The sequence below is a fragment of the Gopherus flavomarginatus genome, chromosome 16 (genome assembly GCF_025201925.1).
Source record: "Gopherus flavomarginatus isolate rGopFla2 chromosome 16, rGopFla2.mat.asm, whole genome shotgun sequence".
Taxonomy (NCBI): domain Eukaryota; kingdom Metazoa; phylum Chordata; order Testudines; family Testudinidae; genus Gopherus; species Gopherus flavomarginatus.
The window spans coordinates 2,091,246-2,102,350 of record NC_066632.1 but is presented as its reverse complement, the minus strand read 5'-3'; the positions used below and the strand labels follow the sequence as shown (position 1 = coordinate 2,102,350).

Below are 11,105 nucleotides of genomic sequence, written 5' to 3'. Positions count from 1 at the left end.
CGGGCGCATGTCACTAATACAGCCTGGCTCTGTCCCTGCCCGGGGGCTGCAGCCTTTTGGCTCAGGCTGGCACATCTCCCTGGTCCAGGCAGAGCGGCTGGTGCCCGGCTCCATGCCCAGCCCAGCCCTGGCCAGAAAAGCCCCAGCGCCTGCCCTTGCTTTGCTGGCAAAGTCCTGGGGGTGGGGGTCGGGGGTCATGCCAGCGCAAGCCGTCAGGAGCTGCTAATGCTTGGGACCGGTAGCCACTGGCCACATGCAGGCACCGGGTGTTCACCTGGCCCAGCCTAAGCCAGGCGTGTCCCAGGCCGAAACATGGCAGGTTCTGGCCTTGGGCTCCTTACCATCCACCCACCCCAGTTCTCCTGATCCCACCCTGTCACGGAGTGTGGGGGAGTCCAGCCCTGCACCCCTCTTCCTGGGACCCACAGTGACTCTCAGCCAGCCAGTAAAACAGAAGGTTTATTGGACAACAGGAACACAGGTTACAGCAGAGCTTGCAGGCACAGTCAGGACCCCTCCACCGAGTCCTTCTGGGCTTTCAGGGTGCTTAGATCCTAGCTAGGATACCCTGAATTCCGCCCACACAGCCCCAAGCCCAAACTCAAACTGCTTCCCTCCTGCCACTCCCTTCCTTTGTCCCCTTCCCGGGCAAAGGTGTTGACCTTTCCCCTCCCTTACCTAGCTCAGGTTACAGGCTCTGGCATCGTCCATCTCCTAAAGTCCTCCCCTGCTCTCCCACTCCCCACACAGACAGTCCCTACTGCATCACATCTCTCCCCCCTTCGAGACTGAACTGAGCGGGGTCACTCTGCCCAGTGACCTGGGGAAGTTCAGGGCCCCCTCTCCGGGACAACGCATCCGCTGTCAGGTTGGCACTTCCCTTCACATGGACCACGTCCATGTCATAGTCCTGCCGGAGCAGGCTCCACCTCAGGAGCTTGGCGTTGGCTCCTTTCATCTGGTGCAGCCAGGTCAGGGGAGAGTGGTCGGTGTACACGGTGAAGTGTCGCCCAAAGAGATATGGCTCTAGCTTCTTAAGGGCCCACACCATGGCCAGGCATTCCTTCTCGATGGCCGCGTAGCTTTGTTCCCGGGGGAGCAGCTTCTTACTCAGGTACACGATGGTGTGTCTCTCCCCCTTTTCATCCTCCTGCATTAACACCGCCCCCAGTCCCGTGTCTGAGGCATCGGTGAACACCATAAAGGGCTTGTCAAAATCTGGGTTTGCCAGAACTAGGCCGCTAACCAGAGCCTCCTTCAGCGCCCGGAAAGCCTCCTGGCACTGCTCAGTCCAGATCACCTTGTCTGGCTTCCCCTTTTTGCACAGTTCAGTGATGGGGCCGGCTATGGCACTGAAGTGGGGCACGAACCTTCGATAGTACCCCGCCATCCCAATAAGGCCTGGACCTGCTTTTTTGGTTTGGGGAGCAGGCCAGTCTCTGATCACCTCCACCTTGGCTGGTTTCCGGCTTCAGGCAGCCACTCCCCACCCGATGGCCCAGGTAGATACTTCAGCCATCCCCACCTTGCACTTCTCAGCCTTTACTGTTAACCCAGCCTTTCGGAGTCGGTCCAGGACTTGTTTAACCTGGGACATGTGGTCCTCCCAGGTCTGGCTGAAGACGCAGATGTCATCAATATACGCCACGGCAAAACTCTGCATCCCCCTCAGTAGCTGAACCACCAGGCGCTGGAAGGTGGCCGGTGCTCCCTTGAGGCCGAAAGGCAGGGTCCGAAACTCGTAGAGCCCCAGAGGGGTGATAAAAGCCAATTTCAGCCTGGCATCTGCGTCCAGCGGCACTTGCCAGTCGCCCTTTGTAAGATCCATAGTGGTGAGGTACCGAGCACCTCCCAGTGTGTCTAGGAGCTCGTCAGGCCTGGGCATGGGGTAGGCATCAGATACGGTGATGACATTGAGCTTTCGATAGTTCACACAGAACCAGATTGACCCATCCTTCTTGGGGACCAGCACCACTGGCGAGGCCCAAGGGCTGGAAGACGGCTGGATCACCCCCAAAGCCAGCATGTCCCTGACCTCTCTTTCAAGATCCTGAGCAGTTTTACCAGTGACCCGAAAAGGGGAGCATCTTATAGGGGATGTGACCCGGTCTCCACCCGGTGGACAGTCAAATTAGTGCGTCCAGGCTGGTTGGAAAACAGCTGTCGGTACAGATGCAGCATCCCCCTGATCTCAGCGTGCTTGGCCAGGGTCAGCTGATTAGAGAGGGGAATCGCCTCCAGGGGGGAACCAGCTTTTGTCCCAGGGAATAGATCCACTAAGGGGTCATCTCCCTGCCCCTCCCAATGTCCACACACGGCCAACACCACATTCCCCCTGTCATAGTATGGTTTCATCATGTTCACATGGTACACCTGACGGTGATGTGCCCGGTTTGACAGCTCCACCATATAGTTTACCTCATTCAGTTGCTTGATAACCTTGAAGGGCCCTTCCCAGGCGGCCTGGAGTTTGTTTCTCCTCATGGGGATGAGAACCATCACCTGATCCCCGGTGGCGAAGGCACGGGCCCGTGTCGTGCGGTCATACTAGACCTTCTGCTTCCTCTGGGCTCGGGCCAGATTCTCCCTGACCAGGCCCATGAGCTCGGCCAGTCCTTCCCGGAAGGTCAGGACATACTCCACCACTGACTCTCCCTCGGGAGCGGCCTTCCTCTCCCATTCGTCCCTCATCAGGTCTAGGGGCCCCCTTACCCTCCTTCCATACAACAGTTCGAAAGGTGAAAACCCGGTAGATTCCTGGGGTACCTCCCTGTACGCGAATAGCAGGTGAGGTAAGTACTTGTCCCAATCCTGCGGGTGCTGGTTCATAAATGTTTTTAGCATCATCTTCAGCGTCCCGTTGAACCTTTCCACCAGCCCGTTGGACTGGGGGTGATACGCTGAGGCCCAGTTGTGCTGGACCCCACATTTCTGCCATAAGGACCGGAGCAGGGCCGACATGAAGTTGGACCCCTGGTCCGTTAAGACCTCCTTAGGGAACCCCATCCAGCTGAAAATTGTCAGCAGCGCATCTGCCACTGTGTCAGCTTCGACAGAGGACAAGGCCACCACCTCGGGGTAGCGAGTGGCAAAATCCACCACCACCAGGATGTATTTCTTCCCTGACTGGGTCGTCTTGCTGAGGGGTCCCACTATGTCCATGGCCACTTTCTGGAAAGGTTCTTCTATGATGGATAAAGGCCTCAAAGCCGCTTTCCCCTTGTCCCGGGCCTTCCCCACCCTCTGGCAGGGGTCACAGGATTGGCAGTACTGTCGGACATGGGTAAAGACCCCAGGCCAGTAAAAGTTCTGTAGCAGCCTCTGCCTGGTGCGCCGGATTCCCTGGTGCCCTGCGAGAGGGATGTCATGGGCCAGGTACAGCAGCTTGTGGCGAAACTTCTGGGGGACCACCAGCTGCCTCCTGATCCCCCATGACTCTACTTCCCCTGAGGGAGCCCATTCTCGGTACAGGAACCCCTTCTCCCACAGGAACCTCTCCTTGCAACCTGTCCTCATGGTCTGTACCGCACTAAGGTCAGCCCGGTCCCTGGGCTTCCGCAAGGAGGGATCTTTCTGCAACTCGGCCTGGAACTCAGCAGCTGGGACAGGGATGGGGATCGGCTCTCTCTTGTTGGCTGGGTCTGAGGCCGCAGCCTCTCTGCACCGTGCCCCTGGGCGTTCCCCGCCCCCTGGGTTAGGGTCCTGCACCTCGGGTCGAGTACCTTCCCCGTTGTTGGGGTGCAGTGCCCTTTGCCGACTCTGACTATGAGTCACAACCAGGGCACTCTGGGTGTTACTAGGCCAGTCCTCGAGGTCCCCTCCCATTAACACGTCCGTGGGCAAATGTGGGTGTACCCCCACGTCCTTGGGGCCCTCCTTGGCCTCCCACTTCAGATGTACTCTCGCCACGGGCACCTTGATTGGGGTCCCACCCATGCCCATCAGGGTCAGGTAGGTGTCGGGCACCATCCGATCAGGGGCCATCACCTCGGGCCTGGCCAGCGTCACCTCTGCGCCCGTGTCCCAGTACCCAGTGACCTCCCTCCCATCTACCTCCAGGGAAACAATGCACTCTTTCCGGAGGGGCAGCCCCATGCCCACCCGGTAAACCAAAAACCAGGAGCCTGGAGCATCCAGCCCCCCAGAGGAGCTGACCTGGGGACCTCCTCCCTCCTTCACAGGTGGTATGTTGCCAACCCCCCTTTCCTGGGAATGTAGCCCCTCCTCCAATTGGGTTTTTACCCAGTCCACCCTCTGCGGGTTGGGTCTGCTTGGTCTGTCCCTGAGCTTGGGGCACTGGGCCCGTATGTGACCTCGTTGGCCACAGCGATAGCAGCCCATGTCTCGTGGATCCCCTTGAGTGGGTCGGAGGGACCTGACGCCTGATGTTCCACTTTTGGGAGGGTTCTCCATAGGCCCCCTTTGGGAGGTCCCATGATGACTCTCTCTCTGCGTTGAGGCAGGCCTGCTCCTTCGAGACTCCTCCCTGCCATCCCCTGCCCGACTGTCCACAAATTGGTCGGCCAGCTGGCCTGCGTGCTGTGGGTTCTCCGGCTTCTGGTCCATCAACCACAGCCTCAGGTCGGACGGGCACTGCTCGTACAGGTGCTCCAGTATGAATAGGTCAAGCAGGTCCTCTTTAGTTTGGGCCCCAGCTGTCCACTTGCGGGCATACCCCTGCGCCCGGTTGACCAGTTGTATGTATGTGACCTCACGGGTTTTACGCTGGCTCCGGAACTTTTTCCGGTACATCTCAGGAGTCAGCCCAAACTCGTGGAGCAGGGCCTGTTTGAACAGTTCGTAGTCCCCTGCCTCCGCCCCTTTCAGTCGGCTGTACACCTCCACGGCTGTGGAGTCCAGTAAGGGGGTGAGAACTGCAATCCTGTCTGCAGGGTCAACCCTGTGCAGCTCGCAGGCATTCTCAAAGGCCGTCAGGAAGGTATCTATGTCCTCCTGCTCCTTACGCCGGGGCAGCAAGTGCTTATCAAAGCTCTTTGTAGGCTTGGGTCCCCCCTCACTCACCGCAGCCGGGGCCCCACTGCTCCTCAGCTGGGCCAGGTCCAGCTCATGTTTACGCTGTTTCTCCTTCTCCTCCCGCTCATGTTTACGCTGGTTCTCCTCATGTTTACGCTGGTTCTCCTCATGTTCACGCTGTTTCGCCTTCTCCTCCAGCTCTTGCCTCTTTAACTCGAGCTCCTCCCGTCTCAGCTCCCTTTCATATTCCAGCCGCATCCGCTCCACGGATGCCGAGCGTCGCCGGGAGGATCCCCTGCTGGGGGGTGAGCTTCGCTGGGAGGATCCCCTGCTGGGGGGTGAGCTTCGCCGTGATGCTCCCCTGCTGGCCGGGGGTGTCACGGTGCCCTCGGTATACACTGGGCTCCTCCTCACCCTTCCCCTAGGCCTAGGAAGGGGGGGGTCTCGGGAAGCCCTCGTCCGCCGGCTGACCACTCCCAGCGGGGACAGACCCTGGTGCCTGTGCTGCATCTGCCCGGCTGCTTCCCTCAGAGACAGGGCTCCGTTCATTCATGCGGTCTCCCTCCTCCAGCTGGGCAATCAGCTGGTCCTTGCTGAGCCTCCCTGGGCGCAGCCCCCTCTGCTTGCACAGCTCCACCAGGTCACACTTGCGCCGCTTGGCATACATCTTCCTGCTGGGCACTCACAGGCCGGGGTGCTCGCCGCTCCCCACGGTTTCCAGGGGGACCCCTAGTGCACCAGCCCTTCGTGAGGTCACCACCTCTCTGCCAGGGTCGAGCTGCAGACTCCTCCGCCCCTGGGACTGCTCGCTGCAATCCCCCGGGGGACCCTGTTACTGCAAAGTCCTTCTCACTGGGCACACACTCCCAGGGGTTAACCACCCCTTCGTTTTACTGCTCCCCAGTCACTTACTGCAGGAAGTGCCGTCCACGGGGTGCAGTATCTCCCGCCGCTGCCACCAGTTGTCACGGAGTGTGGGGGAGTCCGGCCCTGCACCCCTCTTCCTGGGACCCACAGTGACTCTTAGCCAGCCAGTAAAACAGAAGGTTTATTGGACAACAGGAACACAGGTTACAGCAGAGCTTGCAGGCACAGTCAGGACCCCTCCATCGAGTCCTTCTGGGCTTTCAGGGTGCTTGGATCCTAGCTAGGATACCCTGAATTCCACCCACCCAGCCCCAAGCCCAAACTCAAACTGCTTCCCCTAAAGTCCTCCCCTGCTCTCCCACTCCCCACACAGACAGCCCCTACTCCATCACACACACCCCCAAGCTCTTCCCCCCCCCAGTGCCCCTCACTCTTAACTAACTGTCCCCCCCCAGCTAGCCCAGGCCTAGCCCGCTGCCCCCAGCAAACACAGCACCTTGTAGCCCCCGCATGGCAGGCAGTGCCTGACCCACCACTGAGCTGGGGTAGCGCAAAGCCAATTGCATTAATGCGCAGACACTAAACCCCCCCCCAGCCGGGCTTTGAAGGGAGACACGAAACTTGGATTCGCTCATCGGGCAGCTGCTGGAAGGGGCAGGGGGGCCCTGGGGGCAGGGGCCCCTCGAGTGGGGGGGGCTGGAGTGGGAGGAACCAGAGCGGAGGCAATTGAGGGCATGGGGCAGTGCTGGGGGGTGGGGTTTGTCTGGTTGGCTCCTCACCCTCCCCATGCACAGGGTGGGCTGTGGCGGGGCGGCCGCCGGGGGGGGGCGCCTCCGGGAAGCTCCGCGGTGACTTTGTGGGTGCCTTTGTTTTCGCTTGGGTCTCCTTGCCTGCAGTGTGCTCCTGGGTGGGGGTCAGGGGTGGCCCTACGCGGCGGGGGGGGGGGCGGGGGGCCTGGCACTGCTTGCTGCCTGCCCCATGGCTTGTACCTCTCATGGACCCCAGAGGAGCTAGGGCCTCTTCTATTCCCAGGGCCACATGGGACCCCCAACCAATCCAGGGCGGCTGGGCTGTGCTGTGTCTCTGTGAGATGGGGCCCATGGAGAGCAGGGCAGGGCTGCCCCCTCCCCCCCCCCCGTCTCCTCATCCAGGTAGTTGTGGAAGAGCCAGCTCTGCCCCCCGATCCTCCCCCCCCCGTGGAGCCCCAGCACCCCAGAAAGCCGCCTCTGCCCCCAATCCTTCCACCCCCTCCGTGCCAACCGAGCGCCCCAGAAAGCCGCCTCTGCCCCCCAATCCTTACACCCCCTCCGTGCCGACCGAGTGCCCCAGAAAGCCGCCTCTGCCCCCCAATCCTTCCACCCCCTCCGTGCCGACCGAGCGCCCCCAGAAAGCCGCCTCCCCCCCGATCCACCCACTCCGTGCTGACCGAGCGCCCTAGAAAGCTGCCCCCCCGATCCTTCCACCCACTCTGTGCCAACTGAGCGCCCCAGAAAGCCGCCTCCCCCCCCCGATCCACCCACTCCGTGCTGACCGAGCGCCCCAGAAAGCCACCTCTGCCCCCCGATCCTTCCACCCCCTCTGTGGAGCCCCAGCGCCCCAGACAATCAGGTCTGTCCCCCCAATCTGCCCACCCCAAACTAGCACGCAAGGGAGCCAGCGTATGTGCCCAGTCCCTCTGCGCTCCTCACATCTGTACCTGTGGTTCTCAACCAACGGGCCACAGCACCCTGAGGGGGGGGCTGCAAACTCATTTTCAGGGTCCACAGGGCCCCGCAGCTGGGAACCCCAAATCCCTCTCCCCCCCCGCAATGGGACTGAAGCCGGACACCTGGTGCCCTGAGCCCCAGCACCCTGTGAGGCAGAAGCCCCCCAGCCCCAGTGGGGTAAAGCCCCGAATCCTGCCCCCACAGTGGCTGAAGCCCAGAGTCCCAGCCCCACAGCGCTGATGTCCCACCTGCCCAGAAGCAGCCCCTGTTCTGGAGGCCTCCCCCTGGGCCCTGGCGTGTTCACAGCATGCAGGGAGGGGGCGAATTCCTCAACTATACCCCAGGCCCATTCCCTCCCTCCCCCGGGCCAGCTACACTCAAAGCCAGCCACAAGCCCCTGCCCCCGGAGGGGAGCCCCTGGGACTGGGCACACAGGCTGCTAGGAGCTGGCCAGGACTGGACTCCCCCCAACCCTCTGCTCCAGGCCAAGCGTCCCCAGCTGGGGCAGCACGTCCCGCAGCAGCAGGGAGCCCCTGGGGTGAGGGCGAAGGGCCAGAAGCCTTAGATGTCTGTGTGTCAAAGAAAGTCACTGGGGAGGCCTTAGCAGGAAGCTCACAAATCACCTGAAGGGGTGGGGGGGGCATTGGGCTCAGCTTCATTGCTGGAGGGGGAAACTGAGGCACAGAGTGGTATAGCAACTGTTTCACGATCACATTGTTCTAAACAGTAGATCCTGAGTTAGGGCTAGAGCCCATAAGTCCTGACTCTCAGCCCTCTCCTACTCTAACCACTAGACCCTGCCCCCCCCGACCGGGTCACTGGCTAGCTGCCTTGGTGGAAAGCAGGGCTACCCTGGCTCCCACCGCTAGGGGGTGCCCTCGTGCCATTCATACACATCTCTAGCCCTCTACCTGGACACAGGCTGCCCTCCCTGGGCCTAGTGTTAACTGGAACCGCTGGGATTTACCAGCACTGAACTAACAGAGCAGTGGGCTGGGTGCCAGGACTCTTGGGTTCTGCCCCAGCTTTGGCAGGGGATGCAGTGCCACCAGTTTGATTGCCTGTACATCAAGTCTTGCACTATTTCCTGGCTTTCCTAAAGCCCCAGCTCCTGGAGTCAAGTTATGTTAGTGTGACCAAACCCCTTGTCCCCCCCCCCTCGGCCCAATTGACCCCTACCCACTATTGCAATAGTCTTCACGCACAACCTGCCTTGTGAGGGCTCGTTTGAAAACTAACAACCCTGCCGGTCGCTACCCGGATGGCGAAATGTCCGGGGCCCTATGATGGGTAAATTCAGCAGCTCCCTGTATGACTCTGTTAGCATCTGCTCAAAAACCCGGCAGTGCTGCCCTGGCAAATGGCATCGAACAGGCTTGGCCTAAACATGGGCGGTGGCATTAAACAGGGGCCTCAAGGTGGCTGGGGAGGCGCTGGCAGGATTCAGAGCAATTTGCATTTGAAGAGCCCGGAGCCGCCGTCCCTTTGCCTTTGTCACAGCTCGACTCAACGCGGGGACCCTGCAGAAGCCACCCACAGCTCACAGGACTATAAAAGACAGGGGCCAAGGACCAGGGCTGCCCAGAGGATTCAGGGGGCCTGGGACAAAGCAATTTTGGGGGCCCCTTCCATAAAAAAAAGTTGCAACACTATAGAATGCTATATTCTCATGGGGGCCCCTGCAAGGCCTGGGGCAAATTGCCCCACTTTCCCCCCCTGCTCCGGGTGGCCCTGCGGAGACTCCCTTTCACCTATGGAGCCCAAGGCCCCAGGGGTTTTGGGCGAGCAGGGCTGAGGGGATGCGACCATGAGCAAAGCCTAGGCCCCCACTTGCTAGGTTGAGATGTTTCGCTGCATCTGTCGTCACCTTGGAACCGGGAATTCATGCAAACTCCTGGCTCCTCTTGTTACTAGCCGGGGTTAGTTTCACTCTCCTTGTGAACAGCTGGTTGAACAAACTGTTGACTAGCGATGCCTTAAAGGGGCAATGAAGGTGACCATCCGGCTGAGTGGTCCTGGCCAGGGCTGGCCTATCCCACACACACAGCTTGGGGCTGGGGTGAGGAGGCGCTAGCCCAGGTAACCGAGGCTGGGGGAAGCCAGTGGAAAGCCAGGCTCCAGGACCCCACAACGCCTCGTCCTAGGGCTGCACAGTACCCAGGCTTGTCGTGGCCAGTGGCATGGTCTGGGAAGGCACTCAGGGGTACGGGGCAGGGGGTGACAGCCTGGGTGCACCCCAGAACAGCACAGGGAGACTTGCAGGTTTTAATTTAAAACAATGAATCGATTTCTCACCCTCTTGGTTGTGGGGAAAAGAGCCTCTCTCTCTCACACACACACACACACACACACACACGCTCTCAAACAAGTCTGCATTTGTCAGCCAGTCTCAGGCTCAGGGGTGGGGGTCTGACATTCATGGGTATCAGTGCTGTGAATAACCCTGCCCGTGCCCAACCCAAACTCCCAGACCATCACTCATGGATCTAGTCCCGACAGCCTGCTCTGAGCACTGCACCCCACTGCCCTCTGAGAGCTGGGATAGAACCCAGGAGTCCTGACACCCAGCTCCCAAATCGCGCTCCCCAGCTGTTTCTGCTGACAAATCCCGAGGCCCTTTCAGAGGTGTGGGCGAGCTATGAGGCCAGCTCTGGTGTCCCCTGCAGCTCTTGCTCTTCAAACACAGCTGGCCGGGCTCATGGACAAGCCCCAGTGGGAGCGATGGCTGGTGAGCGTCCTTGTCCCCTGCCCTGTGGCGTAGGCAGGCGGGCAGGGAGCAATGCCCAGATGGCCCAGTGCCCACTGGCACAAAGTTCAAGCTTTATTTATATGCTTCCCTCTCTGGCAGCAGGGAGAGACAAGCAGGCACCTGGAGCCTGGGCTAGGGCAAAGCGTGTTAAAATTGCAGGCTGATACCATATGTCTCAGGGGTTTCCTGGTGCTGGTGGCAGGGAGACATAGTAGGAAACACTGCGATCTGTGTCCCAGCCTAGCATAAGGTGGGGAAAATTGTGCACCTCTGCCAGAGAGAGCAGCCTGCTTTGTCTTGCGCTGGTTTTGGATTTGTGGGGTAGTGTTGGGGATTCTCAAGCAGAAAGCTGTTACACGCTGCAGGCTGCCAGCAGATGCAGTTATGTTTGCACCGCAATGCCGTGAGGGTAACAGCTGCCCTTTACAAACTCGCATATAGAATGATTTGCAGAAGATATTTGCACAACAGCAACGCAGAGTCTAATTGCCCCCTCGCCTCCCCCAGCAGCAAATCTACATCAAACTGCAGCTCTCCCACATGTTAACCCAACTCATCCCTGGAGACAGAAAGCGAAGCAGCTTCATTGCGCCCAAGCGGCTTCAACCGAAACACTGTTGATTCAGCAGAGCTACCGCCAGCCTGCAAGGTGACCTTGGACAAGTAAATTCCTCCCCCTCCTCTGTGCCTCAGTTTCCCCATCTGCAAACTGGGGCTGGCCCTGTGGAAAGCACTGTGGTTAACAGTGATAGGGAACATTCAGGCTCATTCCACAGAACTGCCAGGGAGATATTTTTGGGACCCTCCTT

At 60.0% G+C, this 11,105-nt stretch overlaps 1 protein-coding gene across 1 annotated transcript in view; it reads right to left on the bottom strand.

Moving 5' to 3' along the window:
* The window catches only part of LDLR (low density lipoprotein receptor), an 85,374-nt gene that overhangs the window by 47,287 nt on the left and 26,982 nt on the right, over window positions 1-11,105 (bottom strand). The gene's annotated exons all lie outside the window — the stretch shown is intronic.